The sequence below is a fragment of the Episyrphus balteatus genome, chromosome 1 (genome assembly GCF_945859705.1).
Source record: "Episyrphus balteatus chromosome 1, idEpiBalt1.1, whole genome shotgun sequence".
Taxonomy (NCBI): Eukaryota; Metazoa; Arthropoda; class Insecta; order Diptera; family Syrphidae; genus Episyrphus; species Episyrphus balteatus.
The window spans coordinates 126,232,401-126,257,533 of record NC_079134.1 but is presented as its reverse complement, the minus strand read 5'-3'; the positions used below and the strand labels follow the sequence as shown (position 1 = coordinate 126,257,533).

Genomic DNA, 25,133 nt, shown 5'->3' with positions numbered 1-25,133 from the left:
GGAGCGTGTAGGTTGGGTCGAGACAAGAAAAAAATCGTATGGGATGGGGGTCTATTCCCCTTCGTTTAGCGGGGAGGGGCAATTTAAAAAAAAATTGACTCAATATGGAAAAAAAATTATTAAAAATCAACGGTTACACCTACAACAACGTGCTATACCTTTTTGTAAGGCCAAAAACTTAGTCTTTTAAAAAAATTTTAAATATTTATGTTACAGTTTTTGAAAAATTAATTTTCAAAATCAAAATTTTGAAAAAAAAATTGGAAAAAAAAAATGCAAACTAATTTTAATCAAAATTTTAAATAATTAAGTACTAATTAAGTTCTTAAAATTCGATGCTCTTATTTGTTTTTAAACAAAAACAGAAAACAGGATTCCAAAATATTTTGTCATTTTCGAGAAATGAACAAAAAACCAAAACTACTTTTTACTAAAAAACCTCTTTATTTTCTGTTTTTAGCTGGACTTGTCGATAAATTAATTTATGAAACATTTACCATTCGTCAATTATTTTTTAAACATTCAGACTTAAATAAGGATACAATAAAATGACACAGTATTGGATTAACCCTGAATTGATCAACTTTTTTCATTGATAACACCTGAAAACTTACCTGAGAATTTTTCTTGCTATTTCTGGGGTGCTCGCCGCCCATGGATTCTAGCTGTAAAGGCTCAAAAAATTCTATTTATCCTTTAGGGACCTACCAAAAACTCTTATCTGCCAAGTTTGAAGCAAAGCATTTCAGTGGTATATGCTGAATCGTGAGATATAGACAGAAAAAAATATGTTTCTCATAGTTGATAATGTTAATAAATGTAAATTCTTGAAAATTCAGTCATCATAAAATTTTTACAGAATTTATTGGTCAGAAATAAAAAATGAACATCAATTTTAAACCTTAATATCAACCGGTCACTGTGGCGTATGAGTAACATACTTAAATATGGCTTTGAAGTGGACATGTATAATTTCTACGTGGAAACAAATAGGTCACTTTACTAGTTTTAATTAATTTATTTCTTTTATGCCTAAAAACGTATATGAAATATTATATTCCCTTTTCCAAAAATAATATTTATTCAATATTAATTTTATTGTTGTTCAATATTTTTTTCTAATTTCCTCCATTTCAGATGTGAAAAACAAAAATATAATCGTTCGATATAAACGTAATTCGCTGCACAAAAGGAATTCAAAATGGCTATGATGAAACCTTTCTATATCAATAAATCAACCATTAAGCTGAAAACTTAAAAATTTAGAACTAAAATTAAATAAAAAAAAAAAACATTTAGAATACAAAAAATAAAAATATATATACATTATAATAAATATAAGTAAAAATGAGAAAAAAAAACTATATTGAACAATAAAAAAAAAAACAAAATTGTACGCTCAAATATTTTAGAATTCTACTTTGTATTACCTACTATTGTATATAAACATACACAACAACCAACAAAAATTAACTATTTTTTGTTGAATCAAATAAAATAGAAAAAAAAATCTTTTATTCCATTTTTTTGTATTGATTGACAGACAAATATTTCCATTTAAAAATTAAATGCTTGTCAAGCAGGTTAGCAAACAAAAAAAAAATCATAAAAAGGACACACAACAACAATATATAAAAAAAAAAACTAAAATTGAATGAACAAGTGAACGGAATTTCAATTTAATTTATCAATTATAATTTATCAATCAATGAAAACACAATCACAATCGATTCATTATTATCACTTGAGGGAAATATTAATTAAAACTGAGAAAAAAAATAAATAAAACAAAATAATATATCACAACATTATAAGGACCATTCCCCTGATGGATGAAAGCTTATCAAAAAAAATCTATATCCGACAAGGATAAAGCATACGCACAAGAATGATGGATGCATTTTGAATGCAACAGCCAGGAGTCAAAATACTATAGAGATACAATTTTTATTAAAAATTAAAACTAAAAAAAAATCCACTGTTATCAGAAAAATGGGCTGGAAATGAGAGGCATTATATAACTTTTATAAAGTAATTAAATATGAAACAAAAAAAAATGTCACGTGCAATAAATTGTGTTTTACATATTTTTTGATGGAACAACAATGTTAGCATTATTATTATACACATACACAATCCCTTACCCCCCATAGCCATATAGCCTATATGTATAAGAATCTATTATTAAAAATATTCGTTAGTTTAATTCTTATTATGTATAAAAATTAAAAATAAATAAAAATAAAAATCACGTGCCAATACAAGTTCAGTTGGCACACTTTTATTATTAAATGGCATTGTGTAATTAAATTAAGTTGATATGGGTGGAATGTGCATTGCAAATGACAGCAACATAATTGCAACACAATAAAAAAAGCTACGTCATTGGATTTATTAATTTATAAAATGAGTATAAAGGATAAATTTAATTTTTCGAATACTACATATTAATGATAATAATAATTTTTTAATGGCAATAAATGGATGAATGTCTGACAAGGATGTTGGAGGTCATTTCCATTTTTTTTTTTTTTTGAAAATTTATTAAAAGCAATTAAGTTAATTTTTAAATATTTTTTTCGCTTATAAAATTTGATTTTTGGCCGCCATCTAAATTTTTAATTTTCGTTATTGATCTCAAAAAGATTGAATGTTACGAAATAAACTTTTTATAGGAAGAAACATTTTACGAAGTTGTTATAATTTAAAAAAAATTACATAAGGGAAATAACCTCCATCATCCAGTCAAATAAGCTCCATTGAAAAAAAAAATATAATATTATTTTACTGAAAAGAGGTGTGATTTTTCTTTAATAATAAATAATAATAATAATGTGGGGCATTTAATATGTACGTAAGTGTTTAAATAGATAGGGTAAGACGCAAATTATATAGCTGAGACAATTGTAGATACTTAATAAGATGATATAAAAATAAAAAAAATAATAAGATAGTTAGTGTATGTAAGTACAACTAAACGAAATAATATCAATTGATGTTTATCGATTTTTGTTGATTCAATAAAGAATAATATGTTTAAATAATGTTGAGCATTTTTAATTGTTAAAAATTTTGGTTTTTCTGTTAACTTTTCAGGGTTTGGATAGATAATTTTCTTATACAAAAATATAATTTTTGTTAATCCTAATTTTTTTTATATACTATCCAAAAACATAACACAGTTTTACAATTTAACAATTTTTGGGAATTCATCAAACTTTTGTAGAGCTTTTCGCAGAGATTATGAAAAGTAATAAGGGATGTACCTTAATCTGGATTTAGGGACATTCAGCTCAGCCATTCCCAATCTTGCGTATGAAAAATATTTAGTCAGATTAGTCGCAATGCCATCTCTCCAAAAACGTCATTTAACTAGCGTTTATGTCCATGAACCTCCGGCATCCTTTACAATTCAACTCATCTTTGCTAAAGGCAGAGTCGTACATACCATTGGGGCAGCCGTGGCAATGTCCCGAGGCCACCAACAAATACCCGGCCAAACGGATGATAAATGAAACTTTGTTAATATAAACATAAAAATAAACTTGACAGATCTAATTTTCAGATTCCTTTTTTCATATTGGATAGCCGCAAAAATGCTGTTGAACCCGTAACACTACTAGGCCCTTAGAAAAATTAAATGTAAAAATTAATACAAATTAAAACTTAACATAATTTCAATTTCGAAACCTCCACTGTATGACTGCCCAGGCGAGCTTTTGAGGGCTATATCTTGTCGCCATGTCGCCTTGTCGCCACGGGCTATATCTTGCCGCCATGTCACCTTGTCGCCATGTCGCCTTGTCGCCACGTCGCGTCGCACAGTGTGTCGTCCCCTTATGAATAATATCACTTATGAATAAAATCACTTTTTTTTTGTTAAAAATTAATATTTTTGCTATTAAAATATAATTAAGAAGTGTCAACTCATATGAAAACATATTTATCTTAGAAAATAACCCAGGTTATGTATTCAAAATGAGCTCCAAAACATGAGTAGCTCGGAAATCGAAAATATTTTGAGGAATTTATGCGAATCTTTGAGAGTGTATATTTCACGTTTGGTGAATGTTTGAAAAATTTTGTTAGGTAATGTTATTTTGTTTATTTGAGTGTTGTTGTAAAACGTATAACAAAAAAAATTAAATTTATAAAATTATATATGAGTTATTAAAATTTCTTTGATAAATGGCAAAAAAAAAAATTTTTAATTTTTTAAACTTAATTTTAAAAAATACATTGAAAATCATATCGATAATTTTTTTATATAATTTTGCCTTAAGCCTATACTTAATATTGGCAAAGTTTGGTCTGCTTCTGTTTGCGATTACCAGAGATATTCACATTTATGTATGTGCTATGAGTCAAGTACTCAAAATAATTCATTTTTTGAGAAACAGCTTCAAGGGGATCACAAAAATGAAAAAAATCGATGTTTTTTATAATTTTTAACCATACACAAGTAACAAAAAGCTGTTAATTACATAATTAAAAATATTTTAAATATTGTTTTCAACAAGAAAAAAATTATATTTTTCTGTATAGGTACTAAATTTATAATATAATTACTTGACCCGGCCACGCTCTACTGTGTAATATAGCGTATTTACCAACCTCGCCGATATAAGAATTTACCAAAATGCAAATAAAACTTTATTTCAAAATTTGAAAGCGATTGACAAAAAACTATTCGAGATTTGCTATGAAACGCAAATAAACATACGATTTTTTTGTATAGAGAAGATAAACAAAACAAGTTGACTTCAACTTAAGATTTCTCAAAATAGAAAAAAGATATTGAAACGGCTTTAAAAGAAAACATTTAGTTCTTTTAGAAACTGTCACAAATTTATTTAAAATAAATCACCATGTTCAAGAACATAACCTCAAAAACTGTTAAAAAACGACATTTCAGATTTTCTAACGGGAATATTTCAAAAACGTGATATGATAGAATTTTTCTGTCTTCGGATTCGAGTTCAGCACACCAAAAACCTTACGAAAAGTATATTTTTGTTTATATAACAAAAAAAAATTAATTTTGCTCACAAGTGGCTTCTTCAATAAATGTTTATTTCATAAATTATACTAAAAAAAAGTAATATGTTGTTTAATTTGTTAATTTGTAACTTTTTTTTCTATTCCTGCCATAAAAACACAAAAAAAGATATTAAAACTCCAAAAACTTAGCTGCAAGTATTTATGATAAACTTTTGTATGGGCTCGACACACTGTGCGTCGGCGTCGCCATGTCACCATGTCACGATAGATACATTACTATATGTTGCACCAATTTGATGAAACTGCCAATTCATTTATTAGGTACTTGTTTTTTTGGTAGTGATTCCCAAAATTAAAATAACTATTGTCAAAGGTTCATATCAGATAATGGTTTAAAATTAATTTTAATATCGTAGAAAATGTTTCTAATTTGAGAATTGTTCATTCTTGAATAAAGGGAATAGTATTGAGTTCCTAATTAATAAATGAAACTAATCTCCAAAAATTCGTGACATAAAACTCTTAACTTCATAAAAAAATTTGTGGATTTATTCCATTGTTATTTTGAGGGTTTATTTTTCGTTCTCACTCTAAAACCCATAATTACATGTGTAACTTTTTCTTTTTTTTTTGTTTGCCTTATTTTTTATGATTTATTTACTTGAACAAAAACTTGAAAAAAAATCCTAACGAATAGTTATCGGAAAAATAATTAAATTTTAATACGATTTTCACTTCAAAGCGAGTGTATTATGTAGAATGAAGTATAGAGCAGCCATTTGAAACTCACGATGCCGCCACTCCAGAATTCGATCGATACAAACAAGCAGGTCACTTTTTTTTCCAACTCTCTAATACACCTTGTCACTACCTGTTTCAAATACCGTCAGTCAAAAAAATTATATTAAATGCATGAACGTTCACATTGCACACGAGTATGTATGTGTACCCTTAACGTCCAGCATTCAGGAAACAGGAAGTCCCCGTTTGTATTATTTTCCAAATACACTACATATCCTATATTTACCATCAAAAGCTTCTACACACCAGCTAGCAACATACCTAACTCACAATCCATATATAAAACCTTTTTTCTCTCTTCAAAATCCATTAGCACCGACGAATAGAGAGTATTTTTGGTATTGGATTTTTTCCCGAAAACTGTCCGGAAAAGGAATTCTAATAAAAATAAAAAAATAACTTGTTTGATTATTTTAAAAATTGAACGAGAAATTCTTTTAAAAAGTATTTTTTTTTAAATTTTTTTTTAGTTCCTATTTTCTGTCTCATTTTCTCTCTTCTTCTAATTGTTGTTGGTAAAATGCATTTAATCCAATTATAGAAGTTTTCTCATCAAAAAGACCGTTTCAATTTCAAAGTGACAGAACAGATTACTGAGAAAAGTCCTTGTACGTCCTTGTACGCCGATTTCTACTTTGGATTTATTTTTTTATTTTTTCTATTTTTTTTTTAATTAAAACATAAAATTATACAATTTCCTTTTCCTTCTCTTTGGAAAAATATATATACGAAAAACCCTACATTGCTTACTTTTAGCTTTAAAAACGTTTCTTTTCAAATTGTATTTTATTTGTTGTGTCCCCTTTATGGATGTAAGATGGGGACGATCGACGGAAGGGAAAGAGAAAAAGGAACAACCCCGTTGGCATTTGAATTAAAATAGGTTAAATGGTAGGGAAATGAAAAAGAGAGGGTCAGCATCCAGCATCAGCTGGTTGAATAATGCATTTTATGATTAAAATGCATCAAAACTTGTGGAAACAATTGGAGTGGGTCAGAATTATTGTTGTTTTTGTACTCGAAAGAAACAAATTAAATTTTTGACTTTTTGTTTAGTTTTACATAAATATGAATAAAAAAAAAAAACAATTTTAATCGAAGTCAGTAGGTAGTTGTTTTTAATAAGGTTTACTTTTGGATTGCGTTAAGTTTTAAGTTAAAAAAGTTTTTTTCAAGATTTTCATTCTTGGGTATTAAAAAAATTTCATTCAACTTGGTGGCAGACGTATTAGACATTTCTCTCATTCTATAACTTTAAAATTTTTAAGGTTATAAATAAGTTTTTGTTCTATTTGACAGCTTGAAACAGGTCGTTTAGTGTGAAAAATTTGATTTCAACCAGATTTGATGAAATTTAAATATGATGCAATTCATAACCTGCTAATCATAACTTTTGCCTTAAGAAGGTGCCATATCAGAGGATGTCTTTTAGCCTATGGCCTTTTGACAAGCAAGATGCTTCGAACAATACGTCGTTTGTCAAATTATGATACAAAGTCAAGAAGCTATGAGGGAACATACATGCCAAAATGCATAATATCCTCTTCAAATAGGTACGTCATAAAATACGTTTTTGCACCAAGGAAACTTCAAGTAGGGTATTTTTTAGGGCGTTCGTTATTTAGGTTTTTTTTTCGACAATCAAGTTCGTAAGTGGAAAAACTACTTAGGAACTTGATTCAAAAATAACGAACGCCCTAGTGTTTTCATAAACGTCGGAAATCTGCGTAAGTAAATTCGTCTTTCTGCTTTGTTGCATTATGAACACACCAATTCTGCCTGCTTAAGTACAATTTTCATCAGTCACTAAATACTAAAAGTCAGACAAAACCCAAAAATGACCACGGAATGACTTTTGTTTTGTAAGGGTTGGGTTGAGCAAAACAAAAAAATTATTTACTTTTTTCAGATCCCTAAAATTTTGTTTTCAAATAACACAGAAAATTTTTAAACCGTTTAACATTAGGGTGGCGCAGAAAAAATTACTTTCTTCTACTTCTAATAGTAGTAGAGTTAAAAAAGAACAAAATAGGTGGTTCACATTTAAAACAAATTTATTTATCGATGGCAAAAATATTTTTAATTAGGGTGTTTAAAATAAATTGTGAAAACGTTTTCTGAGTAATATTCAATTTATATCAAATTAGTTAAATTAATTTTAGTTGAATTCCAAGAGTACCTAAATGTAAAATATATAATTTTTCTGAGGACCACGATAATTTTGGATTGGAAAATAAAAAATAAACTACCGACGAGAAGTAGATTTGAGCCCGAGTGTGCAGATCACTTTCCATTAGCATTTAGCAACCCAACGCCTTAACCACTCGATCACCAAGTCATGTTTGTACGAATTGGCAGTTTGTTGTTTAAGTCAAAATTACTTCGAATACGACCTAAACACTTGTAAAATTACGAGAATAGAATTATAGATCATGGTGCAGACGTGGTGCGGCGGTAGTGCAGCGAATTTTGTCATTAAAAGTGAAATGGTGCGGTAGTGATGCGGCGGTGGTGCGGCTGTTAAGAAATTTTGAAATTTTTAAAATGGTGCGGACGTGGTGCGGCGGCGGTGGTGCGGCTTTTTAGAAATGTGTGATCATGGTGCGGGGCAATAGAAATTTCTGGCAATGGTGCGGGCGTGGTGCGGCTGTGGTGCGGCGGTTAAAAAGCCATGCAGACGTGGTGCAGTGGTGGTGTGGCGGAATTACATTTTTACTCGGGTAAAGGGGCGGGAGTTGAGGTGTGAAGCGATGAAGTTTGAAGATGTTAGTATTAATTAGTTCACATGTGTGAAAGTTAAAAATAGTAAATAATAGACCGTTGTTGCTATTTATTTATCTTTAAAGAAACGAGTGCAAAACGAGTGAAAAAAAAATATGTATTCCACCCATCTTGCACTCTAAAGCATTGCTCAATGTTTTTCCATTTTTCGAAAACCAATTCATTCCGAAAGTTATAATATTTACAAAAATGACATGATAATTCCAAATGCATTATAACACAAAAATGTGTACGTATAAGCACATTGACATTACCATCCATAGTATCCTCTATACTGCATTGCATTGAAAATAATTGCAATTGTTGCTCATTGCATTTGCATTTAGATTTAAAAGTATTATTTTACATATAATTTCAAAATGAAATATACCAGCAGAGGAAATATTTGTGAGAAAACCCCAAAAATCGATTTGGAAACACGGAAATTCATTTTTGTGGCATGATAACTTTGTGGGATTCTTCTTGTTTGACAATTTCAAAATGTGAATATAAAATAGAGTGCTCACTTGTTACATTATTTTTGATATGGAATTTTGTTTTTGCAAAAAAGGAAACGGAGATAATTAGTAATTTATATCGATTTTAATTACGAACCTTAAAAGTTGTATTTTGTTGAAAATTTACACTTTACTACTCTTGACTTTAAGATGTTCCTTAAACGTTTTTCTAGGAATAAAAATAAAATTTTGCTTATTATTGATTTATTAAGGATATTTAAACTAAGCTATGAGAATAATCCTTAAAGTTTGAAGTGAAAATGTATATTATCTGTTTAATGAGAAAACATACAATTAAGAAGATTTCACTTGTCAAAAGATGTATATAACCTTCATAAGAAAAATATAAGTTTTCTTCTAGATCGACCATTAATCACAAAGAATAAGGATTCTGCATTGACAGAAATACAAATTCGATAACTCATTTTGTTCGATACTAATGGATTTCTAATGGACAAGAGTATCTTGTATATACTTTCCTATCCTTAAGGTCTTATTTTCTTCTATATTTCTTTCAAAGTTTCTTGCTAGAAGGTTTATACATGAAACTGACTTCAATTCACATATTGTTACATTTTTATTAGGTTGATATGTATAATAGTTGTGTACTTTTATATGAAATTCGATAGCATCAATTTCAAATAAATATATTTTGACTTGGAGTGGAAATAAACTAGGTATTTTATATAACCTTTCTCTTTTGTTATCCTCTTCTTCTTTTTGGTTTGAAAAAATATGTGAGATACAAAATATAAATCAGAAAAAATTGTAAATGAAATAAATTTCTTTCAAAACAATTAAGCTTCACGTCGTTTAGCAAATACAGATAAAGAAACTTATTTCAAAAAAAAAAAAAAATTGTAAAAGAAGATCATAACTCAAGCTGTATAAGGAGATGATAACGCGCCCTAACACATTTATGACCCTTTTTGCTTCAGCGAACTGTTTTCGTCATGCCAAGGATTTTTTTTTTAAGAAGGCATAGCTATCATATGAACACTGTTGCCACTTATACATTTAACTAGAATAGAATTTCTTTTTCTAGTAAATATAGGAAGACTGATTTGTTCAAATTCACCATTCCCTGATGATTGGGTCAGCATCACATAAAAAAAAAAAATTGAAAAAAAGTTATGCATACACTACAGTGACCCTGTTTAATACTACAAGACCACGTATGTGAGAACAAGAGGGTCACTGTGGTGTATACGTAACTTTTTACTGAAAATTTTTAAAGGATAATGCAAACTTTTCAATTCTGGTGCAATTAATCAGACGAATTGACTTTTGTTCAAAATTCATTCCGTGGTAATTCAAATAGTTTTAAAACAACATTAAAGGTACATATTAGAATTTAAAAAAATAATCAAGAAAAAACTAAGAAAAAACAATACCATAGATTTTGATTTGTAATTTGTAACTGTGTTTCTTACAGAATTTTGAAGGTTAAGGAATGAATTTCCTGTTTGATTGCACAGATATTATTTTTAAATGATGTTAATTTTTTCTCACTCATGACAATTAATTGAAAAATAAAAAAAAAAAATAATTTAAAAAAAGAAAAATCTGATAAAATTATTTTTCAATTTTCTCAAAATCTAGAAGGCATATAAACATAAGTTTTATGCAGTCGTATGTTTTCGAAGTTGCTCTTTTCAAATCTACTATCCGTTTTTTTCTATCTTTTTTCGTTGCCGAGATATTGACTATTGTTTTGACAAAAACAAGAAATTTTGGCATTTGCGTCAAATTTTTCATGCAATGCAAGAAAATTTTGAGAATTGTTTTGACGTACGTTATGTATTTTTTTTTGACGTACGTGTATATGAATAAAAGAAACTTCTGATTTTCATGGCGTATACGGCAAACTCATTTTGGACAAAAATTTAAATGTTTTGAAAACTAAACGAATTGCAGATGTCCAATAACATGTATGTATATAAAAGACAAATTTTAATTATACATATATCATACTAAAATATCAAAAAATACCAGCGGTTAGTTCTTTTGCAATTATCTTCCGAACATTTAAATGCGATTTCCCAAAAATGTAAAAATGGCGTATACGGCACTTCAATACTAGGGCGACGATATGTTGATTTGAAAATTAAAATTAAATGTGCAATTCCGCCTTTCAGAAATGGTATCACTTAAAACTGTTAAATTAAGGTAAATTAAAGTCTGTGATAATAAATTGTGATAATAGCTCTAAGGGCCAATTTATTGAGCCTCCATTAAATTTTGAAATTTATCGTTTAAGTTAACAGAGTTGTTAACTAATGACGCCTTTAAGTATACATCATTAAAAATTCATTTAATTCACTCTACTTTAGCTAAAGTCTTTACTTTTAATGGAAACTTTAAATTTAAAACTCCATTAAAAATATCCTAGGAATTTTTTAGTTTTTCAAAAATAAAACTGTCAAAAGCAGAAATTTGTCAAATCAAATATTTTTAAATTTGAAGATTTGAAGGAGATTTGAAGATTTGAAGGGAGAAAAAACAATACAAAAAACATAAAAGCTATAGCCCGTAAGTATTTTGGAGCCGTAAAACTCCAGGCGAAAGCACACAGACGAGAGTAACGACCATACCATCAGTGGTAACCAAAGACTGTTACAATTGCAATGTTTTGGGATGATTACATTACATATGTAGCATCTCATTAGTTTTACTTCGTGATTCTTTTAAAGTGGAGAAGATTATCTAGTTTTTGGTAGATCTATTACTATATATGCTTCTTCTGCGCTCGACGAAGTAGATGAGAAAAATCTTAAATGAATTGTTGTCTATTTAACCCTCATATACGTACGTCAAACCCATAGAAAAAAATTTCTGGCGAGCCGTAGTCATTTTAAATTGTAACTTATTTATGGAATAAATACCTATGAATAAATGCCTATGTATGTCCCTACAAAAATATTCTATTCTGGACTGTTATATGTACATCATATGTACATAATTTTTGTTTTAATGATTTCTTAGCTTATTTCAAGAACAAATTTTTTTTTCAAATAAAATAATAATGAAATATTAACTGAAATGACATTTGACGCTTACGGAGAGTGAATAAATAGAAATCCTTTTTTAAACTTCCATTTGCTCTAAAAATCCCTCTTAAAAGGTCGAATTTGGCTTTTTAACTAAAAGGACTTTTAAATTTAATGCTCAATTAGTTAATGATATCAAACTTCAAAAAAATCCTTAACAGAGACTGAATTAAACGAATTTTGTTTTTAATTTTAAAATTCCCTTTTTTAATGGCAATTTAAGTTTAATGGAGAGTCAATAAATTGGGCCTAAGTTTTTGTTGAAATGTTTTGTTTAGTTTTTTTTATGTTAATTTATTAAATTCTTTATCTAAAAAATTTTGAAATTCAACTAATATCAATAAAAATGTACTAAAATTTAATTTTCACCACTTAAATCAAATAAAAATCCCCTGAGGAAGCTGGAAAGAAACTGGCGAAACGTAGGGTTGCAAAAAGATGAATCAGTGTTTTATTAATTGCTTCTAAAAATAAAGATCATTAAAGCCCAAATAAAACATAAATTTTAATTATCTTCTATCAGAAACATTAAAAAAATCAAAAATGAGTACAAATTTGACGAAGCTAGAATTTTTTCAATAGGTGAATAATGAAGATCCAAAAAAACGTATTTTGCCATTAACTCCAAATTTTGGGGGTGTTAGGGACATTTTAAATACAGTTTCGTAATCAGTGCGACTAGCTCTACAAAACGTAATAGGTCTCCGCCCGCGTTTATTTTGAAACCTTTTTCTTTTTGTAACACAGTGTAATTTTTGACTTTATTGCCAATTTTCTTCGAAAAATTTTATGAAAGCAATAATGAATAAGAAAGTTATTCACAATTTTGCCAGAAAATAATACATTTTATGATCCTCGAAAAAACCTGCATCATTTTAAAAATATCTGTTTTTTTTTTGCTTTAATGGATATGAGTATGCAATCTTCACCAAGCAATCTTCCGAAGCATGAGCTTTGCACCAAGTACTGGGTGTTATAGTGAAAACGATGCAATTTCGTTGCTGGAGTTCTAGTAAGCAATGGTCAGTCACGCACTGTCAATAACAAGTAACTTGAAAACCTGAAAGAAAAAGTATTTTTATGTCTCAGTTTCTTTGCGATACTTGTGACTGATATTAGTTTTAAATGAATAACAAATTTTAATTTTTCGATAGCTCTACAATTTTTTCGAATTAATTTCATAAACTTTTGGAAATTTTTATAAAAAAAAATTATTAATTGCATCGCGTTTTCAAACCAATACAAATCCAAGTGTTGCGTGAGAATATTTTGCAAAAAGCAAAATTTTTGAAGAAACTTACATATATAAAATAAAGAGCTCAACCTTGTATTGCTTCATTGGAATGCCGAAAATATATCATGAAAATATAACTGCAAAAGAGTCAAGAATATTCCAAAAACAGCTTGGGGATCAAAAAGCTTGAATAAACAAGTAAGTTTTATATTTACATCCTATTTATTTGTTGTTACTTTTATATGATTCACAAATGGTGAACAAAATTCCACTTTTTATTAGCACTTTTTGAAAACCTTTAAACCTAAATACCAAAAGTGGCAACCATATGCCTTTTCACGCACAATTCTTTGCTTATATGAAGAAAAAACCACATCAGCAAAACCAAAGAACATAAAAACAACTATTTTAACCTTCCTGTTAAGTAAACATTTTTAGTATCATTTTAAGTAACCATATGACCAATAGTATTATCACATTGCATTGTTGCTGACACGATGGGAAACGATGTCCTTGCAAACAGTTGGTGCAAAGTTGAAGCTTCCGCACCTGCTGATTGCGATCCTCAACTGAAAGATTAATAAATTTTTTACAATTAAAGATCTTATGATTATTAGTTTTACAATATGGACAATTTGAAACTTCCCTATTTTCAGATGCGGTGGTTACCGCTTTCTTCCTTTCATCTGATTTCACCGTCTCCAGGGCTTGGAACCTGCATTCGACAAATTCCAGTAATTGGGTTAGAGTTGGTGTTATTCTTGGTGCTTGTAGGGATTCCTCGAAAAGCATTCGGGTGTCTTTGTCCATTTTTTCCAGCAATAGATGTACAACTAATGGGTCCCATCCACTGGTGTCATAGCCGAGATTGTTGATGGCTTGAATGACTTCCTTTGTTGTATCATGCAGCCTCTTGAGACTTCTGACAGTGTCTACGATGGTATTTGATTGGAACAATCGGCTTAACTGAGCGGATAACAGCAACCGCTTGTTGTTGAACCTGTCAACTAGAGTGTTCCAAGCCAATTCATAATTGTCATCAGTGGCATGGAAATGTTGAATGAGGTTTTGGGCATCTCCAGTAAGATTTGTCTTTAAAAAGTATAATTTTTGAGCCGGTGCAATTGGTTGGTTGTGCACCATTTGTTTGTATAGATCGAAGAACTGCGGCCAATTAAGATAGCTTCCATCGAATTTGGGTATCTCAATTTTTGGAAGCTTGATTGTTGTTGCTCGTCCTTGATTCATTTGAACTGTTTCAGCTGGCAATGTATTAGTTGGTAGCCAGGTGATCCTCAAATCTAATTCATCCTGGAGCTCAAAGTAAAGCTGTATATCTTCTACAGCTGCATCGCCTCCAAGTCGTCTATATGTTGTTGTTATTTCATCCCAATTGGTCATTAGGGTTTTTGTTTTTTGGTTAAATTCTTGCGGTAAAGTTTCCCGCAATTTCAATGGGCACTTATTAAGACCTCCTTGAAATATTTTGCAGAGTAATCGGAATTTGCTATCCGTAGTCATCCTGTTGACCTTTACACTGGTGTCATCTATTAAAGTGGGCTTTATTGTCAGCCCTGGTGGTATGTTAAATTTGGAAATTGCTGCGGTAACTCCCTCTGAATGCCCTGCTGGGGGCTTAACGGCTGCTGGTCCTAAGAGGGCTTCTTTTAGCTGCTCCGGCTGAGGATGGACTGCTGCGGTCTCCTCTATAGCCCCATCAGATTTTTCTTCTTCCGCTACTGCAAACCGCTTGATGATGTCATCTTTCATTTGATCATGAATTTTTTTTACCCCATCGTAAAAACCTTTAGTGAAGTATTCGTGTTCAGTTACCTGCGGATAATTGTCTCTTATCTCGCTATCAACATTGTCGAATACTTCCCATAATTCATTTAATCTTGTCCACCGCGCATTTAAATAATCCAGGGTTTTCCTTCCTGGACCATCCTTTCCGTAATTGCGAGCAAGTGTACAGATTTCTTTTCCTACAGCTTCTTGCTGATTGGTAAGTTCTTCAATTGTAGCCACCATTTTAATTATTTTTTATATTGAATTGTTAGTAATTGAAAGGAACTTCTTTTCTTTTTTTTTTTTTTCTTTTTTAGTCTTCTTAATAACGACTCACTTCACAACACTGTTTTCTTTTATTTTGTTTTGTTTTATTAATTTACAGGCCACTAAACTCTTTTAGTAGGTCCTGTCACGGTCGCCAAATGTTCTTTAAACTTTAGAACCTTGAAAATACAAACACCTTTTTTTATTATTATTGATTACAATTTTTATTTGATGTTCACTTGAAAGTGGTTGGACAGCGAGTGCCCATTATGCCGATCATTTAAAGGTACTTTGCCAAAAATGACAAGTCAGCATAATGAACACTCAGCGCGTGAGACTAAACATTGAACTTTTATTAAATGATCTTATTTCGTCTGGTCTCACGCAGAAGTAGGAGTTGGGTGGAAATATGATATGGTAGGAAAGGTAAAAATGGGTGATAGAATACAAAAAAATACATAATTATACTTAAAAAGAACACTCAGTGGGAACTGGTAAGAAATCATTTCCCATCGTGTCAGCAACAATGCAATGTGATAATACTATTGGTCATATGGTTACTTAAAATGATACTAAAAATGTTTACTTAACACTTCCCATCTGCCTTATTTGTCTATCCTTTTCGCTACAGCACGCCAGACATTTTCTAAATGAATTCCTTTTTAGTCGGAAGTGGTATAGCATGTTTTTTCTTTCCTTTTCTATTTTCTAAGTTTGTTAACGGAAAACTGACATTTGTTTGGGTCATAACATTCAGATAGTACTACCGACACACACACACAGAACTTTCAAGGACAAACTTAAAAGAATAAAATGTGCAAAATTATTTTTGAAGGAAGCAAAATGATTGCTCTGGGTTTTTGAAATAAAGAAAATGATCTCTGATATGGGTTGACAGAATTTATGAGAATTTGTATGTTTATCGGTTGGTCGATTAAATGGAGGCACGACAATGCGCGGCGGGCGTGACATCCGAAAAACCTAAAACCCTTTAACGAATTCCACAACGTTTGACATAATTTGTTACAATGTTGGGGGTTAAAATTTGACAATTTTCGTTGCCCGAGGAAAATTCATTATAAATTATGAACTAAGGTTAGTTGAGTGAGGTTTTGTTAAGTTTTTTTTTTTTTTTTTTTCAATAAATCCTTCATGAGAGGATCTTAATGGAAAAAGGACCTGATTCATGTTTACAAGTTAAAATAATAATTGCCAATGACAGACTTGAATGATTAAAAAATGAAATCCATACCTAGTGGTGTTCTGAAGTCCCTCGTTGATTTTTTTTTGGAGCAATACTTTCATTTTAAATTTTTAGCTCTTCTAAATTCTGATTGAATTGTGGTCCTAATATCATTAAAGAACTGTGGTTTGGTTTTTGTCCTTAAATTTAAATAAAATTATTTTAAATTTAAGTTCATAACAATGTCATTTGGTAATAAATCTATCCTGTACATTTACAGGTGAAACTACATAAAAAGGTGTTGAAGCTTTCATCAATAAAAATATTATGAATCCAGTTTCAGACAAAATACTTCTGTGCCCATAAAAACTTTATGTTTAACAATTTAACCTCAAAATACTAATATTTTTCGTTTAAAATAATAATGCACCTAAAAAAGATATAAAACACAAATCATCTTCTTTAAAAGAATAAAACTAGATTTATGTTTAACGCAGTTAAAAACAAACAAATCATACTTATATATATCATCGCTAAAGAAACTCAAAGGACCAAAATCATTAAAATATTCATGTTCGGGTCATAAAAGTTATACCAGGGTCAAAGCAGAAAATTCTATAATAAAATTATGTGATTTTATTATTATTCACTTTATTGTATTTTTATTGATGTAATTTGTGCAAAAAAGCTTTAAGTGTTTATTGGCGTCATTAGATTTTTTTTATGATTTGCAATTGTTATCGGAGAACACAGAATTGTTACTTTTTAATGGTTAGAGGTATGTACAAGATTTTAAAAGTAAGAAGCAATTTAATGCGTATGTATGTATATATAAAGAAATGCTATTATATTTTTTTTTTCAATTTTCCTTTAAAATACATTTTATGAACGACTGATTTGTTGTCACACTCCGACGAAATATTATCCAATACCCGAGAACTATTAGGTTCACTCGGGCGTATGCGTACTATTTTGCGCCTCAAATGCTTTCAATATGATTAACTAATTTGTGTTTTCGACTGCGTCATATATAATAATAAAAAGCAAAGGAAAAAAGCAATTTCTAAAAATATACAAAATGTATCGAATAATTAATTTCTTAATTTCTTCCTAAAGTCGAAATATTATCAAAAAACGATATTTTTATGTGTCATCGCACCGGTTTTACTTGCGTTCATTTATGAATTGCTCAACCATCATTGGTAGGGCTGCCAGACGTCCCGATTTCGGCGGGACAGTCGCGGCTTTTCGACCATGTCCCGATATCTGTCCCAATTTACAAAATGTCCCGATTTTGTCCCGACAATCCGTTTTCATTCGAAAACTTTGTCGAAGAAAATAAAAGTGACTGGTATACGAAAATAAATGAATTAGAGCTCAAATGAGATGATTTCGTAAATGAGGTTAGTTTGGATTTCAAATTCAATTTTTTTCTATAGAACATTTGCAGCATGTTTTGCATTGCTTTCCCTTTTTTTATTACACGTGTGTAAAGTAAAATGATTGGTCCATTATTTTAGCTTCAATTTATTAATTCTTAATAATTTATTTAAAGTCCACATTAAAAATAAAACTGTCATATCGCATACAATTTTTGAAACTACCTCTTTCAAAAGGCAACGTTAAATTTAATGGAAATAGTTAGTTATTTTTATTTTTTATGGATGAAGACGTTGTTATGTTTCATTGAGTTTAGTTTTCAATAAATGGATTTTTTACCAATAATTGGTTCATACTTTTGCATAAAATGTAAGAAATTAAGTAAAATGCATTTTCTATTATTTTGTATTATTTTCTTTAATTTTTACTTGCTCAATAGGGCAAGTATTGGTTTCGTGTAAAAAAAAAAATTCGAGGTTTTAATCAAAACTAACATTACGATGATGGAGAAGTCCGAAAAAGTGGTTTTCGTCATGACGTCCGTCGGTCTGTGCGTCGGTGCGTCGGTGCGTCGTCACAAAAAGCTGTACATGAAGCTGCAACCTAAACGGGTTGAGGGATTTTCTTGAAATTTGGTACAGATGATTTTTTTGTAATTTCCAAGGTTGGTTTTTTTTTGTTTTTTAATATCTCGCTTTAAACGTATACCTCCCATACAAAGTTTTGGAGTTATTGCAACTTTCTCGAAAACGGCTCTAACGATTTTGATTAAATTTAACATACGTAATGCTGTTTGCAGTTCTAACATAACTGCGTTTTTAGTTTTTCTCAAAAAATGCGGATAGTGAAAATATGACATTAACTCTTTTTTAAATCGCGGATGTCGGCTCTTCCCGTACATCTTAATGGAGTTATTGCAATTTTCTCGTAAATGACTCTAACGATTTCGATTAAATTTTACACAAGTAATGTTATACGTAAATCTAACGTAACTGCATTTTTAGTTTTTCTCAAAAAATACGGATAATGGAAATATGACTTTACATTTTTTTTAATCTTTGATGTCGGCTCTTCCCGTACACCGTTAATGAGTTATTACAATTTTCTAGACTAAATTTGATATACATAATGCTTTAAGTGATTTTAATATATGTAGCTAATTGCGTTTTTTGTTTTTGTCAAAAAAACACGAGTAACAAAAATATGGCGTAAGAAAAACTAAAAAAAAATAATTTCGTATTTTTTCATTTCTTATGAAATTCCTTAAAAAAATCAAATTTTAACTAATTCAATATATTTTTTTTTTAAATCTTTGACATAAAAGCTACTTTTATCATAAGAGCAAGTACGTGCGGCCCCAGTCGTGCATTTTATTTATTTTGCTGTCCCGATTTGTCCCGGCTTTTTAGACCTGTTGTCCCGACATTAATAAAATTTTATCTGACAGCCCTAATCTTTGGTGATAAAGACATTAAGAGGACTAAAAAATTATTTAAAAAATATTAATCTATGAACCATGGCAGCATCCACGAAAAAGTGACGCCATTTTCTCCCGTTCCACCTGAAATTTTTAGCATTTCGGTAAAAATTTCAATTTAAAATTAAAAAAAAAAACTATTGGAGATACAAACATTTTCTATAGTTTATTTGAAAGATAATAACCTAAAGTTGAAAACTGATGAAAGATTTTTAAATAATATAAAAGATAATAAAAAGAAAGATTAAGGATCTATTACGGATTGTTTTCTAAGTCTCTGCGTTTCGAAATATGAATTTTTTAAAAACACCTACTTTTTTAAGAGTATTTTTGGCTGGGATTTTATCTTTAGCAATTTTTGTAGCGTTAAAAAAATCTCAAACTCATAGGACATATATAGTATTCTCATATGATTTTTGACCGAATAACGGGAAAAACAAGATTTTTTGTTCCAAAGTTTTTTTTACCGTTTTCAACCGTTTTTATTTTTATCTGTTTTTCTCCAACAGATAAATTAATGAAGTTTATACTGTAGATAGATAATAAGCAGTACTATATTGGGCAAAATTTCATTCTCAGTTTGAAATTTCGACATGGTTGGCTTTAAAAAATTCTTACTTTTTTTGTAGACATTGTAGAAATATGATTGAAGCGTCATAAAAAAGGTGAAATAAGTCTGAAAGATGATATAAAATTTATTATAGGTTGTCATAAAAAAAAATTTATTTAATAGTGTGAGAAGATAAAAAAGATAGATGTTTTTGCTTTTTTCTTGAAAAATTATTGTTTTCAATAAATTATTTTTTATATTTTTTACGCATTGCAAAAATTTAAGTATGGTTTTATTCTTTAGAAGAAATATTAAACTTTTTAATGGTGTAATTTTTTTGTGGTATATTTTTTTTTTAATTTAAGAAATTAAGGGGGATACAAAATCATTTGCAAAAATGCCTCATTGGAAAATTCCAGTTCAAAACTCAATTTCTTTTTCTAATCTTACAGTTTATGCAAGCATTTATGAATTTTGTCAGCAATTTATTGCTCACAAGAAAACTCAGAAAACTTAATTTTTTGCAAAATAGTTTATAGTTTTCGACTTGAAATTGAAATTGAATTGAAATCTCTATCATCGCTCAGTTTGAATAGGTACATGACTATGTTTCGTCGCCAAGGCTAAATTGTCATTCAAAATGTAAGCGAATAAACCAAGTGGCTTAAAACTTATTAACATCGATAAATAGGTAAAATAAATACTAATTAAATTCCATAAAGTTATTAAATAACCGCCTTACTACTTTTACTACTATAAATGCTTTCTCTTTCTTTCTAAATATAAATCAAATTTGTTACAAACCATATCCACAAAATTGCCTTGATAAACAAAATTTTAATTATCCGTAAAAAGTTCTCCCCCCACTTTCATGCACACAGCACAGAGTTATAATATCCTTTTTGCAAAAATTTTACTAAACATTGTCAAAGACAACATTGTTTTTCATGAATTCCAATATGCTATTATATTCGCTTATGCTACACCAAAAGTATGCAATGATATAGATCGTATAGTTCATCTCTGGCAATAAAAAAATTACAAAAAAAAAAAACTAGTGCAGCTGGCTTAAAAACTATTTCAAAACTTCTCCTCTAACATGAGTTTAAACTTTTTACCACCACAAGTATTGCAATTTATGTGAGTTTTTTTGTCCCAATCTTTCTCTTTCTACTTTTTTTTTAAATTTTTTTTTTTTTTTCTGCGGCGGCGGTGATGCCCTACATTGTCTTTTAGTGTGTATCTTTTTAACTTGTACTTAAACTTTCTGGCTTTTACTATTTAGCTTGGGGTTGTTTCATGCAGAACTAATATCAGTTGTATAGTAGAACGAAGTTACTTAAATGAGCACATTTTCTCAGATTTACTCCTCCCGGAAAAAAAAGGCAAACAAAAAAACTATATCTAGTCGTCTTTTTTACAACCCCAGCACTTTCTATATTATACTGTGGGAAAGTGTATAATATGATATTCGAGACCGAAGCTTTTATCTTCAGGCGTTCATACTTCTTAATCCAACCTTTACCCAGTGTAATTGCATCTTCTTTAATGGAATATAACCAAAAAGGTTTTTATATTTTCGTTCTGAATTTCCAGAAGAATTTTTGTGTGTGTGTATGAGTATGTGTATGTGTGTGTGTGTGGTTAAGAGGAAATCGTATAAAGGACATTATTATAATCCTAAGCTCTGTCAGGCATAACGAGAGTGTCTGATGCCTGTTTTGTCCTCTGGGTATGTTTCTGTTTTTTATTGACCAACTTTTTTGTTTGTTTTTTTTTTTTGTTTAAATTTCAGAAATATAATGAAATGACCATTTCTCTTGAAAGTCCTTGTAATTTAATTCAGTTTTGAACTTTTTATCCCACAAAAAAAAAAAAATAAATCTATTATACAAAAGAGATATTACAAGTTAGCATAAAATTGTCAATCTAAGCTTAAATAATATCTTCCTGAAAATAACATCCTTTTTTTTTTGAACTAAATATGTATCGTTACTTTCATGTTTCAACTAAATTTATTCAACTTTTGATTTTTGTAGGAGTTTATTCATTATGGAGTATATATTTCTGAAAACTATTTCCTCTTGCTGTCATCATACTGTCATTGACTTGCATCCAATTTGTGATTCATACTCATGTTGAAAAGTTAAAACTAAAATATATACAAAAAAAAAATAAAAATAAAAAATATTCAGCAGCAGATGATTTCTCGAACTATATGCATTTCCGACGAAAGGTTCATCGAACGCTTTATAGAACTCATATAGTGTAGAACACTCGAGAACAAAATTAACAATCAACCTTCTTAATTCAAAATTGAAAAGAAAAAATGTGTTTATTTTTACAAAAAAAATGTAGCTACATATGTGTTTTGCCTTCCTTATGCTAGAGCTTAAAAAGAATTCTAGCCTTGAAAGTACATATTTATATATTAACTTTTATAAATTGTTTCAACACAATTGACTGAATTCGCAATACCAATAACACAAACAACAACACCAACAACAACACCAACAATAACACAAACAAAAACACCAAAAGCAACACACACAAAAAAACAAAAATACCAAAAACAACAACAACACCAAAAATTAACAAGTAACAACACCAATAACAACACCAACAACAATATCAAAATTAAAACCAAAAACACTAAAAATAACAAAAATAACAACACAGATAACAACATCAACAACAACACCTAACAACAACAACAACACGAATAGCAACAACACCAACAAAAATACCAAAATTAAAACCAACAACAACACCAAAAATAACGTAAACAACAAAACAAAAAACAGCATCAACAACAACACCTAACACCGATACTAACAACACAAAGAACAACAGCAAAAACAACAACACCAACAACAATACCAAAATCAAACCAATAACAACACCAAAAATAAAGCAAATAACAACACCAACAACAACATAAACAACAACATCAACAACAACATCTAACACCTAATACCAACAACATTACCAAAAAGAACAACACCAACAACAACACAAAAAAACAACACGAACAAACACAGCCAACAACGACAGCAACACCATCAACAACCACAACAAAAACATTTCTTGCAAATGTTCATTTTTAAAATTAATAGTGTTTACCAACAAGCTAATATTTTATCAGATTTTCTCATTATAAAATCGTCAACTACAGTAAAAAGTTATTTTCGCACTTTAGTGTTTATACTTTTTCATGTGCTCATATGCGCCATTTACCATTAAAAACAAGCCAGCTCTTTAAAGGAAAAAAAAAAAAAAACTTTTCAAAGTACTTACTGATGAGGGAGTTTAGGAAACTCTTGTTCAAAGTGAAGAAAATAAATCGTTAGGGAACGTCACATCTTAAGTTTTTGAACATAACTGTCTCACTTCGTGGTTAAATTTTCCTCCTTCGTACTAATGGAAAATTTTAATTTCTCCAGTTTTTTGTTTTTTTTTTTTTAACATATTTCCGTTATCTCGGGAGAATTCAAAAACATGATGATGGCATAAAGAAGTTGGGGTGAGTTTGTGGCAATGATAGAATGTGTAGAAGAAATAAGCGAATAAATATGTAAGACAAATATGCAAGAGTATAAGTAAAGAAAAATATAGAAGAAATTAAAAAAGTTATGTTAAACCACATGAATTATATTACTACTTGACAAAATATGACAAAAAAAAAAAAAAAGTTTGAACATTTTAATGGTGAAACGCTCATTAAAATTAAGTTAGGTATGTATTTAAAACGGGGATCATATTTTTTAGTTTATGGAGATAAATGTAAAAATTTGGATAAAAATAATCAACACATTGAAAATGTTTAATAGACCAGTGCCAATAATTTTTGAAAATAAAAAAAATTATTAGCAGCATATGGGTGGTGGGAAAATTTAGGATAAATGGTATATGAAAGGGGAAAAATGAATTGCCCACAAAAAAATTCGTGGAAAGGGGGTGGGTGGCCGAAAAAGTGGGGTGGGTGTCAAAAATCATGTTTTTTTACAATTTCTGTCAAAATTAGACGTCCTATCGAAAGTCAAATGCAAAAGTTGTAGGTAGTATAAATTTCTAAACCTTTTACTCAAACAATTTTTTTCTATAACCTCAAAAATATTGAAAAAAAAATGCACAAAAAAACATAAGAAAAATATACTTTGATTTCTATAAAAAAAAAAAAACTATTTGACTAGTGAAATCGAAATAGGTATTCGATTTTTTCTGCCCTGTTCGATTTCTCTAGTCAAAAAGTTTTTTTTATGAAAATTAAAGTATATTTTTCTAATGGTTTTTTGTGCGCTGAGCTCGAATCTGAAGTCAGAAAAATTCTATCACATCACGTTTTTGACATATTACCTTGCCAAAAATCAGAAAAATAGTATTTGCGACGTTCAAAATTCAATATCTCAAAACTTTGCCCGTTAGAGCTATTCTAGTGCTTGATTCAAATTAAAAAGGTCAATGACCATTAGAAAAGTATAATTTGGTTTCTATGGAAAATTATTTCTTGCCAATATTACTGTCATTTACGGAAAAATCAATCATAAAAATTAATCGTTTTTTTCAATTGTTCTCAATATTTTCTAAAACAAAAGTATAGTTTTTCCACACAATCTTTAAAAAACGGTTTTAAGCTAAATAATTGCATTCCAAACTTTTCAAAAATCAAAAATTTTTTCGGTAACTTTTTTGATTGAAAAATAGGCAATTCTTTCAAATTAAATTCGTCAAAAATCCAAAAATTAACTTTTTGCTCAAAAAACATTTTTAATAGATAGAAAACATAACAAAGTAATTTTTAACCAAGTTTTCTTAAAATCCAACTATTTTTGTAAAAGATAAAAATAAAAAATAAAAAAATCGTATTTTTGCATTTTTTTTCAATATTTTTGAGGTTATAGAAAAAAAATTGTTTGAGTAAAAGTTGTAGACATTTATACTACCTACAAATTTTTCATTTGACTTTTTTTCGATAGGACGTCTAGTTTTGACAGAAATTGTAAAAAACCATGATTTTTGACACCCACCCCATTTTTTCGCCCACCCACCCCCTTTCCCAATTTATTTTTCCCCTTTCATATAGAATTTATCCTAAATTTTCCCACCACCCTTATGCTGCTAATA

General features: G+C 29.3%; 2 protein-coding genes across 6 annotated transcripts in view; both read left to right on the top strand.

The window, feature by feature from the left end:
• The window catches only part of LOC129906841 (G-box-binding factor), a 173,310-nt gene extending 171,688 nt beyond the window's left edge, over window positions 1-1,622 (top strand). For all 5 annotated transcript variants that reach the window (XM_055982793.1, XM_055982791.1, XM_055982792.1 and 2 more), the window contains one exon: window positions 1,138-1,622. The gene's annotated coding sequence lies outside the window, so the exon portion shown is untranslated. The remainder of the gene's footprint in view (window positions 1-1,137) is intronic.
• Window positions 1,623-13,235: 11,613 nt separating this feature from the next.
• LOC129906840 (uncharacterized) overlaps window positions 13,236-25,133 on the top strand; it is a 182,591-nt gene continuing 170,693 nt past the window's right edge. The window contains exon 1 of the mRNA XM_055982787.1: window positions 13,236-13,562. The gene's annotated coding sequence lies outside the window, so the exon portion shown is untranslated. The remainder of the gene's footprint in view (window positions 13,563-25,133) is intronic.